This window comes from Lonchura striata, chromosome 1 (assembly GCF_050655825.1).
Source record: "Lonchura striata isolate lonStrDom1 chromosome 1, ASM5065582v1, whole genome shotgun sequence".
Taxonomy (NCBI): Eukaryota; Metazoa; Chordata; class Aves; order Passeriformes; family Estrildidae; genus Lonchura; species Lonchura striata.
The window spans coordinates 13,540,021-13,562,315 of record NC_140703.1 but is presented as its reverse complement, the minus strand read 5'-3'; the positions used below and the strand labels follow the sequence as shown (position 1 = coordinate 13,562,315).

Genomic DNA, 22,295 nt, shown 5'->3' with positions numbered 1-22,295 from the left:
CTTCCTTTGTTTTGAAAGATCTTAAACCTGCCAAATTTAGACTTTAAGATCAGCATGTGCATTCATGGTTAGAATTATAAAAGCAGTTTATGAGAGATGAGACTTTGGCAAAATGTAAATTAAAGAAAAATAAGTGATTTTTTTAGCCATGTTACATAGTCCAGTGAAAAGTGATAGTGTTAGGATGCAAGGAAGATTTACCAGTGGAAAATTATAGCTTTTCCCTAAAATTAATTGATTTTTAATTTTTTTTATAGAACCCCTGCTCCAATGTCTCTTATATTTCTTAAGCCTTTTTCAAATAGACAAGTGTGAGAATACAATTTCACTAGGTTAATCGGCTTTTCCAAATGTGAGTTATTGGCATTGACAGAAAACATAATAATTTTGTTCTTTTAAGATTTTCAGAAAATTTCATAACTAAAACAGAGATTGGATTAGAAATTGTTTAGCGTTTGAGAAAATACTTGGTACTGCCCATTATTTAATGAAGGCTATAATTCATAGTTGCTTAAGAGTAAAGGAATGTAGTCAGTTATTTGGGGTTTTTTTGTGTGAATTATGTTGTTTCTGATTTGTTGGAATGATGGTACAAAATCCTCTTTGCTGCTCAAAGTACATGATGCTCATACTTGTGATATTGACTAACATAGACTAGATAAAGGTGCCTGTAAAACACATCAGCAGTTTGGCTTTCCTGAGTTCTTATAAAAATTGTGTGAAATTAATGATCTGTTTGTATTTTGGGGCTAACTTGTTGAGTAACATGATGGGGTATAGAAACTTTTGGTTGAAGGCTTTTTTTGTGGCCCATATTCCCCTTTCAGGGCTGTCTGATGCCTAAGTGCAGCAAGCAGGTGCAATTCCATGGTATAATATATAATGAGGATATGGAATGAAAAGATCCTGCATTGGAACACATTTGAGAAAACAGCTAAGAATGTTCAGCAGAGGACCTCAATGCCTGAAGGGACATTCCTGTGGGTACCCACCCAGAAGGATGGCTGTAATCTAAGGCTTTGTCAAGATTTCAAGGGAGAATCCTCATATGTTCTCAGCTGGGTAGAATCTTTGACAGAAAATAAGGGGATAATATGGATTTATACATAAATATATGTATCTATTTATGCAAGACAGAGGAATACTTTCAGATATTAATTATAACAGTTTATTTAAACATTATCCTTCTTAGACTAACTGCAAGGTCTTCCAAATTTCAGCCTGAACCCATGATTCAGTTGGGTTTCAAGCTCTAGAGGTTCACTGAGGTCTATCTCCTCTTTGTGGGCAGCTGTTATATCCTTGGTAGTCTGAAAATCTTGCCATATATCACAAGACAGATTCAAAATGGTTTTTTTCTTCTACATTCATGAGTACATGCAGAAAAAGGCTTTTTAATGTGCTGTTCAAAATAATTTAAAAGTAAGATCTCTCCAATTTACAATGCTGTCTGAATCTTCTTTTGAAGATAGAAGCCCTTGAAAAATAAAATTCTCTCTTCACAAAACTGGTAACTCACAAAACCCAACCAACCAATGGAAATCCTAAATGACACAAAAATCCTTTGTGATCAAAGGGACTTGCCCATAGAATAGTATTGATTTCATCCCCTTTGTTTCTCACTGGAGATTACCTTTTATTAGCATGTGCTATAGATATTTTGGTGGAAATCCACTGAATTAAGTGGGTTTTTGACCTTTAAATTAGTGTTGGAAATATCCACTGTGTACCTGGAAATTTCACTATGGAAATGGCCAGTGGGTTCTTGTTTAGTTAAGTTAAGAAGCAGAAACAGGGCTAATTTATAAAACCTCTTAACTATTCTCTTTCTCTTGAGAAAATACCTTAGACCATGCCCTTGTGAGTGTACAGTAGTGAGAGCTACAATACTACATTGAGAATGCCCTCTACTACTTTATATAATATTTAAAGCCAGTTTTTCTAGATATAAAGGTATAGCTGAAATTCAGTTAAGATTGAAATATACTGTCCTTTGAAATGTGTCTTCAGCATGTTTGTCTAGCTGTAACATTTAATTTTTTTTTTTTGAAATATGAAAGGATGGTATTTTTCAAATGCCTGAAGTATAGGGAAAAAATTTAAATGGTTGCCTTTTCAGAAAGCTTTCTTCAGCCTTTTCATTTAGCCTTTTAGAAAGGGCAGGGTTATGCAAACTCAAGATACAAATAACCAAGAACTGTAGAAATTATTTTCCAGAAGGTAAGGAGACGGGTATACTCAATTCCACACTCTTTACTTAATGAGGCAATTATTTGTTGTTCCCTAAATAGGAAAATATATTCCTGAGAAAAAGCTACATTTTAATATATTAGGTAAAAATTTGACTGACACTGTAAAATTTGGGGAACGGTAACTATAAATTATACATTTTTGCCCTGGACAGATTTACTACTAGATTACTACAAAATTTGATGCTTATATTGGAGCTTTAAAAATATTTATATAAGTTTTTTGGGTAAGGGGTCTGAAATGAAGGGGAACAAAAAAAAGCTCTGAAGTGAACAGTTGATTGCATAATGGTCTGAGTAAGTATCTCAGTATTATGCAAATAAGGTTTGCTGCAGGTAACTATAGAATAATTATTCTAGTGCTAAAATTGGTGATGACAACTGTATTTTTCAGGAATCTGACTGCAAACCTTGGCTTTTGGGGCTGACCTTGTGTAAGTGGTATCTAGTGACACAAAAAACTTCACAATTAGGTAAATGTTCTGCTATGGAGGGACTCTAAAGCAATAAATTGTGCCAACACACATCCATTTCAGGCATTCTGTAAATTAATAGACTGCTTGAGTAATTTAACAACATGGATAAATGTCCATCTGTGGAAAGTTCTTGAAAAATGATGGCAACATGAATAAAATCTAAAGAACAAGAAGTGTAGCACAAATAACTTGTGATAGGATCCAGTGTGAATTTGAAAGAAGTAGAACTATTTTATTGCAGGAAAGTCTGGGATGCAGATTCTAATAGCAAGAGAAATGAAGCTACAGTAGTAGACACATGAAGATTTAGCAGGTGGAAACCATAATATGCCAAGGGATATTTTTTTGTTTCCAGAACACCTACACTCCTAGTAACTGATATTAATGCTACATTTCTGTATACAGAAAAATTCTCTTTGAAAGGATTTCACTGAAAATTTGTTGCCTTTCTTCTGTCTTTTCTGATATTACTTACATGCTCTATTTTGAAAATAAATAGTCTGTGTGACAGAATCTGTATTTTTCAATGTACTAGTAATATGAACCAATGTCACAATGAAAGTAATGGTTTGTTTCCATGTTATTAAACTTCAATTTAGTTCTTCAAAGTTATAAAATACTAAAATTCTCCACATATTTAAAGCTTGAACACTTAGAAAATACCTTATTGATGAGCAGTATCGGTGTATTAAATCTTTAATCAAAATATGGAGAACTTTGAGTAATTAATTTTCTTGCATTTTTAATTGCTCATAACATTTTTATTATTAATATTTTGTGGTTTCAGAAATTATATTTTATAATGTAGCAATATGAAGAGATTTCTTAACCTAGACTAAATGAATGTCCATACCATTTAGCAAAAGTCTAAAATCTCAGAACTTTTTCAGAACTTTTTTTATTTTTTGGATAGTCTGAAATATTTTTGTAATATATTCTAGCTTGGATTTATATGGTTTAGTGAACACTCACTTTTCTCAACAGGTTTGCAGCTTTTTAAGGTTGCACTCCTGCCATGCAGTTCCCCTTGAGCTTCAATTTGTGACATTTGGAGATAACTACAGAGATACTCTTTAGGGATGGATTTCCAGATGCATATTTTCCTTTGTTATTTTATTTATATTATATTATCTAGGTATGTGTAACCAGTCCTGTGAAATGCTGTGTGTTTCTTAATTTCAGTGGGAATTGACAGTGCAGTGCAGAGTCCAAGCAGACTCAGAAAAACCACCTAAAACATTGGATGGAGAAGAAAACATCAGATTAATCCAGAGTTCCCGTGATTTATGAGAATGACTCAGGTGTTCTAAAAGTTAAAAAAAAAGAAAAATGCACAGCTTTACAGGTAAAACCAGGTTTTCCCCAGCTGCCTGAATTATCAAGGCTCCTTTTATCCAAGCGTAATGTTTCTATTCACCTCACTATGTGGGTACAGCTAAATTACACTTTTCCTTATTTATAGCAGGACTCACTATTTTGCCAGTCTTCACTTAAAATGTCTCAAGTGCACTACACCTTATAAAAATATTTTTGAATGTTTAATTTTATCTTATTCCATATTAAATTAAAGCAAACATTTGGAAAAAAAGTAACAACAATAACTTAAAATACTAAAAGATTTACTTTAGTGACAATTGGAGAGTCACAAGGACCTTCATGAATCTACTTAGCTTCCTCAGGGGGATTTACCTTGTTGTTTTCTTGTATGTGTTGCATTTAAAAGGTGCATGCTATGTGCCAGAGAATGACCATATTTCTTCCACTTAATTTTAAAATCCTGAGAAGGTTTTTGTTGTTTTATTTTCCAGGTTCCTGAAAAACTTTGTTAGTCAGTCTAGGTATAAGACTAGGTGCAGTCATAGGACTGAAAATGAGTTTTGATTTTGTACTCAAAATAATGTCATGACATGGGGCTGGTGATTGTTTAGTATTTGTTATGGTATAAAAAAAGATCACCCTCATCTGTGAACTGATGAACAGGATAATTCAAGGAAGAAATGACATTGCTTGAGGCCAAAATGGTGAAATGTTCTTCAATAGAGTTATAACCAGATGAGAGAATTTTGGAGAATGAATAAAGGTCATTTGGTCCATCAAGACATATTCTTTCTAGTAGACTGTTTCCCCAAGGATCATATCTAATTGTTTCCTGAATGACACTGGTGCTTTTTGCCTCTACAACTTTGCCTGCAGGCTATTCTAAGTATTTATTACTCTCTGCACAAAAAGTTGCTTTCTGATCTATATATGCTGAATTTATTTTTCAATTTCCAGTTAAGTTCTCTTGTCCTATAATCTGTGTTGGAATGAAAATAATAACCTGAATTAACTCTATCTGTGGCAGATAAGAATTTATATGCTTCAAAAGAGACAGTTCTACCCTGTTCTTAAAATTAGATGCCCAGATTTATAATCTAAGTGACCAAAGTGGATATCAAATGGTGGGAGAGCTCTCCCTTGGAAGATTTCACATCAGAATTACTAATTTCCCTGAATGCACTTTACTGATGTTGTTGATGCTTCGTTCCCCCCTTGACCAAAAACCTGTCCAGTACAGAACATCTGATGACACTTGATGTCTCTTTTAACATCAGCTAAAGGGAAGACAAATGCAAGATGTACTTTAAACTTATTTCAACAGGCAGAAAAATGAGAGGCAATAGCCGGGGACATGACAGTAAGAGCTCACTAACTCCTCCTTTGCTCTTTTTTAAAAATAACTCAGTCTTACTTTAGTTTTAGAAGATTTAAAAGATAAATCAGACTGTCTGACTTCTAATGGTATCAAACCTGGGTTACTGGCCTTAAAGAAAGGGTACCTAATCTTCTTGAATCTTTACAGTTTTTGCCCAGTACTGGCCAGAGGAGACAAGCATCTGATTCTAGGCAATTCAGTCACAGTCCTATTCATGTGGGGATTTTTATTGTGTCAGGCTTCAGAAAAGCAGCCAAGACAGTGTTTAGTTAGTGTAGCATAAACTACTGTAGCAGCAGCAGCATGATGGTCTCCATGCCACATTTATTTTTTGTCTGGAGACAGAAAAATCAAAGTTTCTTCCTCTCTTACCATTCCCCATTCAACCACCCTGACCTAGTTCCATCCATAACTATTCTTCATTTGCAGACTCCTTACTGGGCTTCAGATGGCCCAAGTCTACAACTCCTCAGCAAAACCAAGAAAAATTAATTTTTCCCCCTTTTCTAAGAAATTTCTTGAACCATCATACTGAAAATAGACACCATATCATCTTCTGTGGCAGACCCTGATGGAATTCTTCTTCTATCAGCCTGGGTTTCAGATTAGTTGAGGGTCTGTCATATTAATACCTCCAAAGATGTAAGAGCCAGGTTTCATAGCTGATGAGCTGCATGTGTTTTAGGAAAGAAAAACTGACTGCCAGAACTTAAGCACTGAGATATTGCTGTGTACAAATTATGTGGAAAACTTTATGGAAATGAAACAAGTGCCTTCATGCTGGCTCTGAGCCATAGACACTGACCCTCTGTGGAAGGTCCATAAATCAAATCCTACTACTCATGCACAGAGTTGTGTAAAGGGGGCAAACAAGTGTCACATTAGCCATAAAACATGTTTATTTAGAGACTTTAAAAAATACCAGGCATTATGGAGGACTTTGACATTTCTGGGTTTAATTCTTTAGAACAGAATGAACATTATACACCCTTGCTTTCTGCTGGATAAACAGCACTCAAAGCATGGTCTTCAATTTGTAAAAAAACAAGCAAGAAAAAATGATGACCAGTTTCCCATACTGAAGGAGAATTCCTTCCCTGTCTATAAATGCTTGTATTAACTAGTTTTACAACGTGCATTTGAAATAAGACAGCTTTAAGCTAATTCTGAATAACCATTTTATTGACGTGATTTCAGACACACACAGTCTCTACTGAGACTCTCTTATCCCCCATTGAATAACAAGAACAATCATGATAATTACTTCAAATCACAGTTACATGGGAAGAACAAAGACCCATGAATGCATCCATGGCAGAATTTATGCTGTCTTCAGTACTTTAATCATCCATTTAGCCTAGAAGGTTCTGTAATATTGCAAGCACCCTTGTAAATGTACTGGTCACAAAATATTCATCTAAGCAGTGTGAGTCTTGCATACCAGTGCCTGTTTCTGATCATGAGAAGCTGGCCCTAATTCATTGCCAATAATGAGTGCGAACATGGGTTAGAGTTTGTGTCAGAGCACATCTGTAGAAGAAACTAATTACAAATTATAATGGTATTGACTTTAATTTATGCTGTCATCATAGTAGGCCTATGCTTGATGGGAAGATCCCTTCTAGCTGAAAACTGAGGGGGATGATGGACAATCTTAACCAGTGTCTTAAGGCTAACACAGAATTTGAGTTGCACAACACAAACTGCTTTCCCCACCCATACTAAGATGTAGGGAGGCCTAGGGGCAAGGTAGTGTACAGATACCTTGCCAGAGCTTTCTCAGTGAAACCATTTTCACTAGGTGTGCAACACGACTGCTGTACAAAGAAAGAAAAATTGAACATAATAGAAAATTGTTCCCTTGTTTAAAATTGGAAAATAATGTGAGATAACAAGAATAATTATTTTATTCCAGGTAGTAAAATTCAGTGAAATTAAATTTACACAAATTTCTTTACTGCTGCAAGAAAGAAAAAAAATAGAAATGAATTATGAAAAATACAGAGTGGATAAAAATATGTAGTGCATTCCAGCAGATATGAAATACTCAATGTGATTTTTAAACTTTGTTTTATTAGGCTTCAGGTTACCAGAGACTCTTTTATTAAAAAAACCTAAATGAAACTGTTTTTGTTTAAGCTCTAAATTAGTATCATAGCATGAGACACATGGTTTTAGCTTATAACTGTATTTTCAAGATATCTCTATATTTGCCTAGGAGAGGGTACCTGAATTTCAGTGCATCAGTATTTCACATATATCTAGAGGCCATGTTTTAACTGAATATGCATTCTGTTTAGCCATATTAACAAGGTTTGCTTTCACAGGTGTAAAGCAGGGTCAGTTATGCTAATAAACCCAGAGATTATTCCCCTGTGAAGAGCAAAACACTGCCAGAAGCAAAGAAATTGATAAGATTTAGCCAGAAATTGAATATGACATGTTTTTTGCATCCTGAAGTGATGCTTTGACCTTACTTGTTCTTCAAGTCTAAATATTTAGTTTTTTCATTTACTTAAATGCAATTCCTTATTTTCTTAAATTTTACTTTGTTTTGAGATAAAGTTAGAAAGCAGATGCTATTTCAAAATAAGATTCTTTTTAGTTTATTCAAGAGAATTTCGCTTTTACTGTTTTTAATGTCTGCTTTGTTATATAAAATACATTTATGCTCACACATTACAAGGATTTAGAACAAGTTACCTCACTTAACAATAATGTTTAACTTTGTATCCTATTACCTTCAGGTAGAGTAGAACAACTAGTGCAGATTTCAGTCTGCCTAAAATAATTTTCTCTGCTGGATGAAGCAGATTATTACAAGGTAATTTAAAATATATATAGAAAGTGGGGAAAAGTTGTTTACAGCAAATGAATTTGTTAACCCTCTGATAATTGCCTACAGTGTTTTGAAGATGTAAACACAAATATGCCACATGAATTTATGCATTAATTTCATCTAAGGATATCTCAGACTTGTCCTAATAACTAGAAATACATTTTCTAAAGCAAATTGTTATCTGGAAATAAATTACATGTTGGCTTCATCCTTCCTCCCACAGTCCCACAGTCACTTGCATATCTCCAGTTGCTCACTCTTTCTGCTTTTCCCCCTTTTTTTTTCTTTTATTTTTTCTTTTTTTTCTTTTTTTTTTTTTTTTTGAGCAAACACATTTAACAGCTGTGGAAACAAACAGGGCATACTTGGCAAAAGTAGGGACCAGATGCCAAACTCTGCAATGCTTGTTCTCACGGCATCAGGCGGGGCTGCTGCTAACTCCTTGGTGTCACCTCTGCTGGCTCCTTTTCCAGTTTGGCTGCTGGCAGGCAGCAGAAGGTGCATCTGGAGATGGTGTCAAGGTCCTGCAGCTGTGGGGCTGTCTTGGCTCCTGTGTCCGTATTTCTCTTTTATAGTTAAATGCTATTTTTGCATGAAATAACATTAATTGCTCGAACATAACTAGTATTTCTCTCAGCGTTCACGGAGATGGGGGAGAAAATAACTTTTTTTGTAGGAGTAGATGTTTTTCTATGATTAATTATTGTCTTGAATTTGGGAGGAGATTGGGGTCCTCTTTAATGGGGTGCAGAATTATCAGTTTTTAAAATTATCTATATAATCCTGGCTGGCACTGCTGATGTGCTCTGAGAACACATTAGATGTATGTCTAATTAGATGTATGGATGTGATATGGGGTCACATCAGTGTGTGGGGAAGGAGAAGGTGAGTGGTGTATGAGTTCTGCTGTGGTCTTGTTCACTGTTGGTTTTGCTTTAAATTGCAAGTCATCCTGGAGAGGTCTGGAGAGCAACTAATTTCAAATGCTATTAATAGCCTGTAAAATAAATCTGGCACCCCAGACAGAGAGAGGGAAGAAAAGAGGAAGCTGAAGGCAGAATACATTATCCTTCTCAACCAGTGATAGGACACGAGGAAATGAAGTGAACTTGCTTCAGGGGAATTTCGGATGGGACATCAGGAAAAGGTTCTTCACTGAGAGGGTGGTCAGTCATTCCAACAGGCTCCCTGGGAAAGTGGGCATGGTACCAAGCCTGCCTGAGCTCAAGAAGTGTCTGGACAACTCATTTAGTCAAATTATTTTGTTCTAGTTAGCCCTGTGAGGAGCAGGGAGTTGGGCTTTGTGACCCCTGTGTGTCCCTTCCAACTTCAAATATTGAATGATTCCATGCCAGCAAGGGTATTGGGGAGCATATCCTTGACAAAGACTGGACCCCAAACTCAGGTAATGCTGATGTATGCTTCCTCACTTAAATAAATAGAAGTTTAGACCTTTATGGCTTCAGTACCATGCTATAATTTGCTATTGTTGTGTGACTAACACTGGGTCTTATTTGGGTGCTAATAATCCTTCTCTACCCAGTGTTTATTCTGACTGGAAGTCTCTTCTTGCTCCAGAAGTTACTTTCTGTTTTTCTGCGGCTTCAGTGTTCATGGGGCATTGCTCTATTATTCACCAATTAGCTTTTTCTAGTTAATCCATGCTGCCCTGTGGCTGTTTATCTTCCTGCTCACACCATCAGCACCAGTCCAGGCTTCACCAAAGCTTTAGGCTCCCACACTCTCATATCAATTACTGATACATGAATAGATACGAATTTTGTGCCTCCCCTGAGTTGTGAAGGTGGTGGTAGGTTCTGTCTACCACCAGGTGAAGCCCAAAATCTTGCCTTCCCTTCTGGTTTAGGAAAAATTTGGAACAATTCAGGGGAAGAATGTGAACATACAGGATGTGTTCTTCAGGTGGGTAAGGAGACAAGTAGATGTGCTAGGCTTTGAGGTGGTCAGTGAAGGAATCCAGCAGAAAAAAATGGATGTAGTGCTGCTTTTGAGGAGACTGAATGGGCAGTGGCAAGATTGGGATTCCATGGCAGGAGGAATTTAAGGACCCCTGTCCTTGACTTGCCCTTCTCACAACAGCTAATAAACAGAAATTGCTGTGATTACTGGTCCATACCTGTCACAAGGCTTTGCATATTTGTTTTCACTGCCAATTTTCATTGTTGCAGCATTTCTTACATGATCTTACATTTCTTTTTGCAGTGAGAATGTGATTATTTTTTTCCATATGCAATTGTTTGAATTGTCAATTTTACTTAAATGCAGCACTGCTTAAAATCAGAAATGGAAAAATACTATTGCTTCATAGTTAACTTTGATGTATATTAATGTTCTATCTTTTCCCAATAAAGCAGCCAAAGTTAACATTGTTCTTTTCAGCAGATATTTCTAGTAATTTCAATGACTTATTTTGCCCAGCATCTTTTCTTATAGCCAGATAGTATAATGTGAATTTACTTAGGCAGCACAATTTTGTAATGCGTTGTTGAAGGTTTTAGACCATTCTGCATATTTTTTCCTGTAAAAGGGAAAACACCTTGTTCTCATATAGTTTTATGACATGCATCAGCACGCTACTACAAAGATTGAGATGCTGTACAACTTAATGTGTCCATTTGCTGTCATTTTAGTAGTTTTAAGGTGTTGATTTACAGTGCATTTGGAACCAGGTTAGATCTATAAACTTTTTCCTAGACTGGAGTAATGAATAGAGAGACCTAGTCACCTGGGAGGTACAAACTTATTCAGGAGTGGGTGATTAAGGAGCAAACTAACAAAATACCACCTTACTATTTCTCTAAACTCCAAAGCTGTAATCAATAATGAAAATTGTATTTTAAGTATATTCATTTATAACTTTTCCTTGAGATATTTTCCATTTTAAAGTCTTCACAACAGACAAGAAGATTGCCTATAATCAAATAAGCCCTCTGCCTAAAATCTGAGGATATAGCTGGTACAGATCTCAGGTGATCCTGCCATCCATTCCCTGCTCCTAGCCCATGATCAGCTTCACATGGATAACTAAGGATAACAGGAACTTGTGCATGCAGCATCTGTTTTCCTTATGGCCTTGCCTCATTCAACCAAATAAGTTTTGTTTTTACTCATGCATCAAATATGATAAAATTTTCATGAGATGAGGCAAAAAATTTTAAAATCTATCTTTGCCTGCTGTCTGTGTGCCAGCTAAAGAGACATACTTGTTGACAGGCCATTTTCCGGCATGCTTTTTTGGTGATTTCTTTTTTTTAAAACAGCTTTAGTTATATTTAGGCACAGGGACTGATCAGGTATAGGTAGTATCTGTGCTGGAAATTTTACAATAGAAACAGAGATAGCACATGTACCGTATTGCAGTACACTTCACGTAGTGGAGGAATTTATAGAGAGGAAAAACAAGAAAATAAATGGGAAATTTACGTAATTTAAAATCTGGAGGCACACAGATTTTAATTTGTCTTTTAAATGTCTTTTCATTCTTTAAGAGTTCAAGGCTTGCATTCATCTTTTTATAGTTGGAATTGTTACAATTCAGCGTTTGTACATCAGAATTTTTAATTGTGATTCAAAAAGTTACAAAATGAATGAATGATAAACACATATTTACACATGAGGAAGAAAATATACAAGCATTTTAGGAATTCTGTTTCAAATGTGAAATATGGTGATACTGCAGTCCAGTGGTGTTCCTTGTGCACAAATGGATAATTTGTATAACAATATATTAATTCTTGTGTAGCTACTGAATGGTGCATGGTAACAGAAGTTTCTAAGATAGAGGGGGGAAAATAAGAAGCTGTTGTAAACTTCTCAATATCTGTCCTTGTCATGACAGAAAACATCTACACCATGGAAAACAGTCATGTTCCAATTTGAAAACAGGAATTGAGAATATCAAATTATTAAGAATTGAATGCTGAGGAATGTAAGCAGGAAGAGCAGATGTATTGGATGTGAAGCCAGTCATATTTGAGAATTGAAAACAATTAAGAAAATACCCCAGAAATTGCCCAAAACCAATAGAGCAAAACTCTGATAGTGTATGTGGATATGAACAGAAAGAAACAAAACTGTGCAGTGTAACCTTATTAAGCTTTTTCTTAGTAGGTTACTGCAATAAAATTCCAGATTTTGAAATCAGGATTCATACCTGGATGTAATGGACATCAGTTGGACAAAATCTTTCATTTTATATGAATGCTGTGTGTTTGGCATCTTCTTTACATAAAAATGTCAACAGATTAAGACAGAAAATTATTCCTTAAATCACTGTGATTATTTTCTGTAAATGGAACATCATCTGAAGAAAGCATGCTGTGTAGTGGCTATACAGTCTGTCCTGTGTAATTTTTAGATAAATTGCTGCAGCACTCTGTATCCTGGTCACAGACCTGCTATGGTCTATCACAGCAGCCTTGCCTTAGCCAAATTAACAAAGTGAGACCAGCACATCACACTCCAGTGACAGTTCTTCCAGCTACTCATCCTCTTGTGCTACATCTTGGCCCACTGAGTAAGAATATGTCAAGTTCTTCTTCCTCTGTCATCTGTCTACTGGCCTTTCTTCCATGGGATTGCCATGGAGCAAAATATCATGCAGTTGACTATGTATATGCATACAAATATTGTTTTCAAATTTCAGACCAGATTTTTTTTATGTCATTGTGAAGGTTATCTGTGTAAAGGAGAGTGAGAAAAATATTTATTCACTTACATCACATATCAGTTTGGCAATAATATACTTTTTTTTTTTTTTACAGAAACCCTATTTGTGATCTTCTAGTATTATCCACAGGTAACAAATAAAATTAATTGCATTAATGACTTCCTACATTTTCTGTGTCTTGCTTGGATTGTATTCTGCCTGGAAATGTAAGAATTCCAACTGGGTTTTGGTTTTTGTAAGGGAAAAGGCATTCTTAATATTTCATTTGGATGTTGATTCTTTATACCAGGACAAAGCCAAATATATTCTGCAGTATTTCACTTATGGAGAGGCACTAATTAGGTCTTTTTTCTTCACTGTTTTAGTGGAAACAGCTGATCTGTGAGGTCTATTCTAGTGTCTCAAAATTAAAGTTAGCCAAGAAGCTCAAAGTTCAGAGTGAGGAATCAATGAATTACCAGACTTTTGTGTCACCCAGAGGTGAGTAAAACAACCAAAACAAGCAAAAATCCCAAAAAAAACCCACCAAAAAAATCAAAGCAAAGAAACCCCAACCCAACAATAACCCATCTTCATTAAATATATCTGGTTCTCTAGAAAATCAAGCTAAAAAGAAATTAATTCAATTGTTTAAGTTTCTGTTCATCTCCAGAGACTTCCAAAATGTCATTTTTATCAGTGTGAAGTGTATCTTGGTCCACAGTTTTTCATTTCTATGAGGAGAGGACAATGAACCAGTGAAGAGATGGGTGTGACTTCTGGTTGTTGTTACTGTATTGACTAAACAATACAGCCAATTAAAAGAGAGACTTCTTTCAGAAAATGTTATCAATATTATGAAGTACAGGTTCATGATGACAGTAGTGGTAAACAGCTGGCTGTAAAGCATCTTTCTTATCATTTACTGCCACTTTTTCTCTTGAGGGTTTGATCTGATACAGGTAATGTTCTTAAATGCCATTTCTTTTGCATCATCCTCCAGTGAAAGCCCAGGTGGGAGTGATGTGGTAGAAAATGACAAGGGAAATTTTAGTCATTGCAATAGTGCCCAGTGTCAGAATATTAAACTAATACATCTTGAATATATTCTATGAGATAGTGTTTCATTTTCAGTTCTCCATATTTCTGTTTGGTATTCACCATGGCAAAGGCAACTGAGTTAAAAAATACAGGTTCTAATATTTATGATCCTTGAGTAATGTGGTCCATAATTCCATGCTTGTCTTCTGCCCTAAATTCATTAAAATTATTTGTATTAATTACCAACTTGAATTTCAGGTGAGTGCAACCACTGCAAAAGAGAACTGGCATTTCAATAACTTTTGGGCAGTATAAATTACTGAAAGTGCTTGGTGGAAATGAAGAGATTTCTAGGGTCTCCATAAAGTAAGGGAGAGAATTTTTTAGGACAGTATCATATTTTGCTCAAGAACACTGAGTGAAGATGTCCATTAGAAGCCAAGAATTTTTGACTTTTCTATTAGTTTTAAAAGTAGTTATTGCTGATGTTTCAAATTAATATCTAAAGGCAGGTCTATGCGGCAATCAATAATGAACCAATGATTACTGTAGTGAGATAAACACAGCAGTTGAAACATGGAGAAAATTGTGATTGATTTGAAACAAATAGGGAAGAAAAGCAACTGTTAAGTCTTCCTTAAAGACTCTACAGAAGTATACATGTTATTTTGGATACATGTAAATTACTGACTAAAATTCTGTCACTGGGTTGATGGAGAAAACAGAAAATTTAGGTGTTTGCAATTTACTATCATATTAAACATTTCTACACAGAAAATTATCTGGCCCATTGGTTTCTATTATTTTTCAGAGGGTATAAGTGTATACATTTTTTGGGCACACCGTGTTACAGTTGTATTTCTCCAAAGAAAATTAACACTGAAAAAAAAACAATGGAAAATATGTAACTCATTAAAACTTAACTGTTCTGGAGCATGCAAAATCAGACATTGATACAGACATTTACAGAAATGGGTCTTGCTTTAGTTTCATATTTCTAAGCCACCTGCTAAAGACTGCAAGTGCATTGAGAACTTTTTCAATTACGAATTTGGGCTGAGATCCTTATTGTTATTATATTCATACATAGAAAATGCTGCTAGAACTAGTGAGATATTTTCAGTTTTGTTTTGTTGGGGTTTTTTAATGTGGTGTTTGGTTTGCAAAATCATTTGAATTGATTTTTTTTACTGCATTACTTCTACAGCCTCTTGAAGTAGGTGACTGTACACAACTTTTTCTTATACAGTATAAAAGGCAAATGAAAATAAAAGACATTAAGATGCAAGCTGAATTCAGGTAGCAAGTTTGTTTAAAAACAAAACAAAACCAAACCCAACTACTTCCATGTCTTTTCACCATTTACCAAGGTTTTTTGCTCTTTCTGTTTCAACAGACATAGAAGCACCAAAAGTTTGGAGATGCAGTTTATATTTTTGAAAGGAATGAACTGGTTTCAGCTCTTGCATCTTTCAATGTCTTTTGCCTTTTGAAATGTTTCTGTCTGAGTTTAATTTTTAGACTTTCAAGCTGCAAAACCCAGCAAACTGAAGGGGCTGGAGGATATGGATAATGGTCCCAGAGTATTTTACATTTTCTTTTGGAGGCATAACTCAGAAACCAGAGCTTAACCTTTCTCTTTGTGGTGAGCATCTCCAGAACCCTGTGAATGGTTTGAATCTGGAGCAGTTTTACTAGATGATAGTGTCACATGGCAAAGTTTTACACAGAGAAAATTCAGTGATGCGAACCTGTTTGGAGCCATTGCATTTTTATCTTTGCCTGCCCTCTGTGTCCCTGTAGGACTGAGAGTTTTTACTCTCAGACCAGCAGTAATTTTCAACATCGCAGAGCTAAGGTATCCTTCTCCAGGCCCTTCAGAGAAAGTTTTTTCTTCCCTCAGCTTTGATGTCTCTCTCATGGGTGTAGTCCCAGCTCCTCTCTGTAGACCACTACTCTCCCTCTCTGCCACCGTCTGCTTTGAAAGTTTTCTTGGGCTCTCCAGAAGTTTTTCCCACTTCTGCACGATCAGCTGGCTCCAGGTAAGGGGAGAAATCCTGCTCCTCCAAGGGCTTTCACCTCCTTCTAACAATTTACCTCCATGCTTTCAGCCTCTCATTTTTATCCAAACAACAAAGTAACATTATGCTGGAAACAAAAACTCTGGCCTGCTTGTTGTGGGAACAAAGAGTGAAAGCAAAGGATTGCCTCCTATGTTACACAGAATATCCAGGCACTAGCCAGCTCTCAAATAAAACATTTTCCTTTAAATTTTGAGCTGCAAAATAGAAAATAAGGAAGCCTTGTAGAACTGTAAAAAATGAAAATACTGATAGGTGATTGCTATAAGAAATCATTTTTCCTTTATGTCTTAATAACTTTCAAGTTAATTTTATATGTAAATAAGGAAAAAATATGCCGAGGTCTGGACAACTGACTCAATGTTCAAAATCACCTGTTGTTTCCTTTCTCAAACTTTATTAGAAATGTTTTTTATTTGCATTCGGATAAAACACGATCAAGGTACTGGCAACTGATGGCTGCAAATTGTTGCCATCTCAAAAGATGAAAAATCGCAACTTTGTATTTTGTTTGTAGTTTTTTTAGATTATGCAAATTCATTCACGTTATTTACTTTTGAGGATACAGATATTGCAGAGTTTTATGAACTGTAGACAGGAACTGGAAATTAACTGCATAGGTTGAGAAGTTGTGGAACTGTACCACTATGAAAACCTTGCATATGATGGGTTGTTCTTGGTTTTTCCTTTTTGTTTGTATATGTGTGCTAATTATTGTCTGAAGGTAATATCAGAGAAATTGAAAATATTTATATAAGAAAGGTCAAGTTTGTCTAGGTTCCATTTTCAAAAGCAACTTACAAGACGTATTCATGCAACTTTATGCATTTTAATGGTAGATGTTGAGAAAGACAAAAATTTTTCCGTCTTGGTTTTTTGTCTGATATTTGTCTCTGTTCTCCCAGTTTCTTCTTGGAGCTTCTTATTACAGTTGACTGTTTTTGGAATGGATTGAGGAAGTACTTTTATTTTTATGGATTACTTAATATCTCAGTTTTGTCTACTTTACATAATGATAAAGTGGTTTAGAAATTCATAGACATCAGTAAATCAAAGCAAGCAAATAATGCTGTATAAGAAATGGGGAAAATGTTAGGAATTTTAAATAGTTGTTTTTACAGACAGAAAATGAGGGTGAAAAGTTGTGACATGTTTCTTCTGCAGTGATAAAGAACTCTATGATGAATGCTTTCTTCTCAAGATTCTGGTCTAGAGCTCTGAGGCTTGCATGTTTAGCAAAACTGGAGTTAAATAGATGCCAAGGAATCAGGAAATGTGTCTACATCTAGATCACAAATGTTTCTAGGGCAAAACATGCAGTGTATCTTCAGAAATGAAATGTCATGTATTAAGAGTCCTTTGCAATCCCTTAAAAGGCTGTAGGCCTTCAAAGGGTTTGTATCCTTAGATACTTCCCACTTCCTTTTCATTTACTATACGATGTTCTTCTGAACACCTCAAAGTACCTTATAAATAATGAATTAAGCCTTACAGAAAGTTCTATTCTGTAGAGGCAGTATTGCAGTCCATTTGCTAGGAAGCAAAGTGAAACAGGGAGAGAACACTGGAGCTACTGCGTAAAAAGGTAGAAAGAAAAGAAAAAAATAGTAATGTGATGACCATTTGCCATGATTGTTTGCCATGACCACAAGGCAACAACTGGTTTTCTTTAACTTTAATTTAACTTTTCTTTAATAAGTAACATTACCTCCCCTCCCTTAAAAAAAAAAAAAAAAAAAAACCAAAAAAACAAAAAACCACTTAGTAACACTTGCTATGTACACATTCACAAGCCAAAACATTTTGATCTGCAAATGTATGTGGAAAATAATATTTGAGCATTCTTTTAAATTCTTAAATTCTCTGCTTGTCTGTCCTATTCATGTTGATCATTAGCTACTGAAACCTGTGTGTCTCTGTATCAGGTATGTGCTTAGGAGAGAACAAATATTTTATTTATTCCTTTTATGTTCCTAATCTTGATCTTCTGAAGAAAGACCTAAAAATGTAGCATATTATTTGGGTGAAAACAGTCAATCTATTTTTTTTAAAAGATTAAATCCCACAAGTTTTCTTTCTAATCTTTTATTAAATGGAACATATCTTATATTTGAATGTTCAAGAATTTTTAAATAACTGGACTATTTGTTTCCATTTTTTTTTTTAATGCTCTGGGGTTTCATTAACTGCTAGTTAATTATGAAAATATTTGAAATGTTTATGGACAGTTCTGTGATTTTATGAATACAATAACTATTCATAGATGATGACAATTTTTGTTGTTCCTATTTTTGATGAAATAACCCTCCTTAGTGATGATTGTTTGTTTGTTTGGGTTTTTTTAATTTCTGTTGGAGGGACTTATCTAAAACTGTTGGATTTTTTCCTTTAAATTATTGCAAGAGTCTTTGGAAAAGGACTCTTGAAAAAAAATCAGTATGGTGAATTCTGCCCATTCAATGAGCACTACATTAGTCCCTAGATTTTTCTGAAACAGGAGATTCTGATAATTCAGGCACCATCTTTGTAACTCTGTTCTGAGACGTTGGTATTGCAAAAGGAGTAGGAGGAAGCACTTTCAAAGTATTTTATTTGCATTTCAATCAAAAACAAAGTTCTTTCTCCGTGCCATTAGCAACTTTTTCTGATGTAAAAGTGGTGAAAAGATAAAATTTGTCTTCATTGCAGTGAATGGCCAAACAAAACAAGCATGGGAGTAGATGCAAACACTGCAAACACTCCATGGATCACTTCACATTCAGGGCTTCTAAGCCCTGCTTTTATTCCTTTATTTGCACACTTATAACGTGTGCTTTTCCTCAGAGTCCCTCTTGGAATTTAGCGTTGTGTTTGTGGTGTAAACACTTAGCAAAGAGCCAAATCCTTGTGTGAGCTGCATGTGCCATCACAATAGGAGCCAACAAACCCTTTGCCATACCTTACCGTGGCCCATTTGTGAGAGATAATTAAATAACAAAACTCCTCTCCAGTTAGTGTAGCAGCACTGTAGGGTCTAATCTGGCAGTGAATGAGTTTATGCCATTAAGTTTCAAAAGTTTAACCCTAGGCCCTAGAAACTTTTGATGTTATGGGGTGTTTTTTTAATCCCTCTGTTTGTAGACTTGTTCCCAACCAGGATGTGCAAGCCACCAAGAAATAGGTTGTAATGGTATTAAAAAAAACTCTTTAAAACTATAAGATCCTGTTCTCATAGTGGGTATTTTTGTACTATTAAAAGTTACTATTTTGAACAGAGGAAATGGGCTGATTTCTATTAGAAAAGTCTTGGTCTTCCTTTTCTATCTTCCATTTCTATCCTAACAGGTCAAAAGATATTAGTTTTTGACTTGTCACAGGTGCAGGATTGCATATTGCCATTTATGAGCTTCAGACCAGTGTAAACTTTAAAGTAGAGGGTAAGGGGAATGTTTTTCAGGCATTCTGGCCATTAGGGTTGCTCTTTTGTTTGTTTTCTAATTTTATTAATTCCTGCCTGTCTCAGCTATTTGCATTCCAGTTATTGGTTGAGAAAACTTTGAAAGACTTAAGGTAAAGCAGCAAAGTGTATGTAATAAAATTAATTTTATTCTTTGGCACTGATTTATAAATCAATACCAGGACCACAAAGTTCATAAATTAATATCTGTATGCATGGAACTGACAAAAATGCAGTTTTGTTGTTCAATTTTATTTAGTTCCTGCATTTCTGACCTATACTAAAGGTCCTTATAAATGTACATTTATTTCCTCTGCATGACTTAAAGGAGAGGATGCTAATATTTTCTCTTCTTCTCCTACCACTTATATTACTCAATCTGTTTCCTATTTGTTCTTAGCTACATGGTGATTGTTATTTTTTGCTAAATATGACTGCATCAAATAATTTATATGATTAAATCAAAAATTTAAAAGAAATAATATTTATTTTTGTGTGAGTTTGCATGTATGAGCAATTTTTGGGGTTGTTTTACTTTTATCCATTCTTCTCAGTTTTACAGAGTTTGTGAAACATAGTAAGGTGAAGTTCTATTAAATTTCTGTCTAGAATTATCTTTAAGAAAATAGCTGGCTTTCAACCCTAATATTTCCCAGTTAGAAAACAAAAATCACTGGTGGCACACATATTTGCAGGGTGTTCAGGAGGGGAGGAAGTGGGGCTTGTGCCAACTAGGAGAACAGTACATATCAGAAAGCTGGAATTCCACATCAGCCTAGTCCAATTTGCTCTTGTTTTAGGGGAATCTGGTATTGACTAGACAATTAGCATTGTTTGAAATGCTCATCTGTATCATGCATTGAATACATTATCCCATGAAATGTTATTGTTCCTTCTGAATATTCTTTCTCTAGAGTCTATTTGTGTTTAGCCACAATTTGCAACAGATTTTGTCTCTTTTGTGTAAGAGATTAATGAGCTGGGTCAAGTGTAATGTAATAAAGGCTGTTGTCTTTACACTTTTAGTCAAGCCCATAGCAAACTATCTAGGACTAAATTTTCACAAATATGCCTTGACAAATTTTGTCATGTTTTTGCCATTAGATCACTTTTTTTCAGTCCCTTAAGTTGCCTTTTATTTTTTCCCCCTCTAAGATAGAAAGTAATGGTCCCAGGTGGCAAGCTCTATTTAAAATACTTGTATGTATATTTAAATTATTTTTACGACTCTGCTTCTAAAACATGTTAGAATTGCTTTGATGTATTCTTTTCCTTTGAACAAGGCATAGCATTTTATGATCACATATATTTTTATCATCAGTTTTAAATTGGTGCAGGAACAAGATATTTATTCCCTTTCTGTATAGGGTGAAGCAATGTTAGTCAGAAATTACTATATTAGTATGGTTTTTAACTGTTTTTGACCTAGAACAAAATACATGCTAAGCAAGTTCTGAGTTTTGAAATTGTAATGTCTTGAAATCCAAAACAAAGTTTTCTGCTTCTCATAAGTCAAAATATTCCTGATTATCTCTTAACTTCAACTTTATGGAAGAAAAAAGTTTCAGGGAAGCTATTATGTGAAATTATTTAAAAGAATTGGTAATTATCATCTGTTCATTATATATTTCCTTCTCAGAACCTCTTGATTATTTGTCACATACATATTTGTATGACATAAGAAAAATATTCCTGTATCTTTTTTAACAAACATACTAATTGCTCAATAGGATTGCAACTTGCCAGGGAAGAGTGGAATGATGGTCCTCCCCTGTAACTACCTTTAAGTGTGAATTATTCTCATTTCACACATCACTATCAGGAAATAGCTATTTTTCTCTGATAGAGAAAAATCTTGTTGGATTGCAGTCAGCCTGGTCTGGTGCAGAATAGAGATGTTCATAGACATGTTCTCTCCATTTCTCTTTCAAAACAGAAGTAATTCACATGAGTAGAAGGACAATGTGCCTGAGGGTCACAAAAAGAAACATTTGAAACATAACTTAAAATTTACAGCTGCATTCATATTGTGTCCCTCTATTACTATGATTCAGCCATGTAGCCTGAATTTATCTTGCTTAATATTAGCATAGGCTAAATTTAATTTAGCGTACATATTGCCAAACTACAAAGGGGATATCCCTCTGATTCCCCTGTGAGATCAAAATTTAGCCAAGCCTTTGATTTGGACATCATCTGGTAACTTTGGAGAGTTCCACATTCTCCCTTGGGGTCATTTGAGGTAAATTGAGTCACTGCAGAAGATGAATAGCATTTAACTTGCATTTCTAAATTATGTTTCCAATAATACCTTGAGGCTTTATTCACTTCTTAAACTTCTGGCTCCTCCTCTTAGAATATTGTATTTTATTTTAGGAACTGGGCTGGTTTCCCCTGGTACACAGTAGATACTGGGGTGTGCTCAAGGTTTGTGCTGCTGCAAGGGCAGCAGAAATATTCTAGTTCTCTGATATACCCATAGTGTAAGGGAAACCCCTGAGTGACATGAAAAGCACTGAAGCTTTTCTCAGCTTATTTAAGGCAGGTGAAAAAGTTCATGGCAGTAAGACCATGGTGTGCTGGTGGCTCCTAATTAGCACATTTGCAGTGAGACCACAGTGCATCAACTAGACAGGGCTGGTGAGTGGCTAAAAGCTCACTGTAGCTTTGTTCTCCTCATTCACCTACCAGAACTATGCATTCACTTGAGCACTTGAGTTCCTCCTTTTCTCCTTTTTTTTTTTTTTTTTTTTTTTTTTTTTCTTCAGTTTATTTATATGAGACGTAAAGCCCTGCACCCCTGAGCCAT

The 22,295-nt window shown here is 35.1% G+C and overlaps 1 long non-coding RNA gene across 2 annotated transcripts in view; it reads left to right on the top strand.

Moving 5' to 3' along the window:
* The window catches only part of LOC110476594 (uncharacterized), a 149,132-nt gene that overhangs the window by 75,371 nt on the left and 51,466 nt on the right, over positions 1-22,295 (top strand). Inside the window, exons 2-5 of one of the 2 annotated variants that reach the window (XR_014949669.1) lie at positions 3,908-4,070; positions 13,044-13,078; positions 13,315-13,429; positions 15,873-16,011. This is a non-coding gene — a long non-coding RNA (uncharacterized LOC110476594). The remainder of the gene's footprint in view (positions 1-3,907; positions 4,071-13,043; positions 13,079-13,314; positions 13,430-15,872; positions 16,012-22,295) is intronic. The other variant, XR_002466449.2, reaches the window with a different exon arrangement.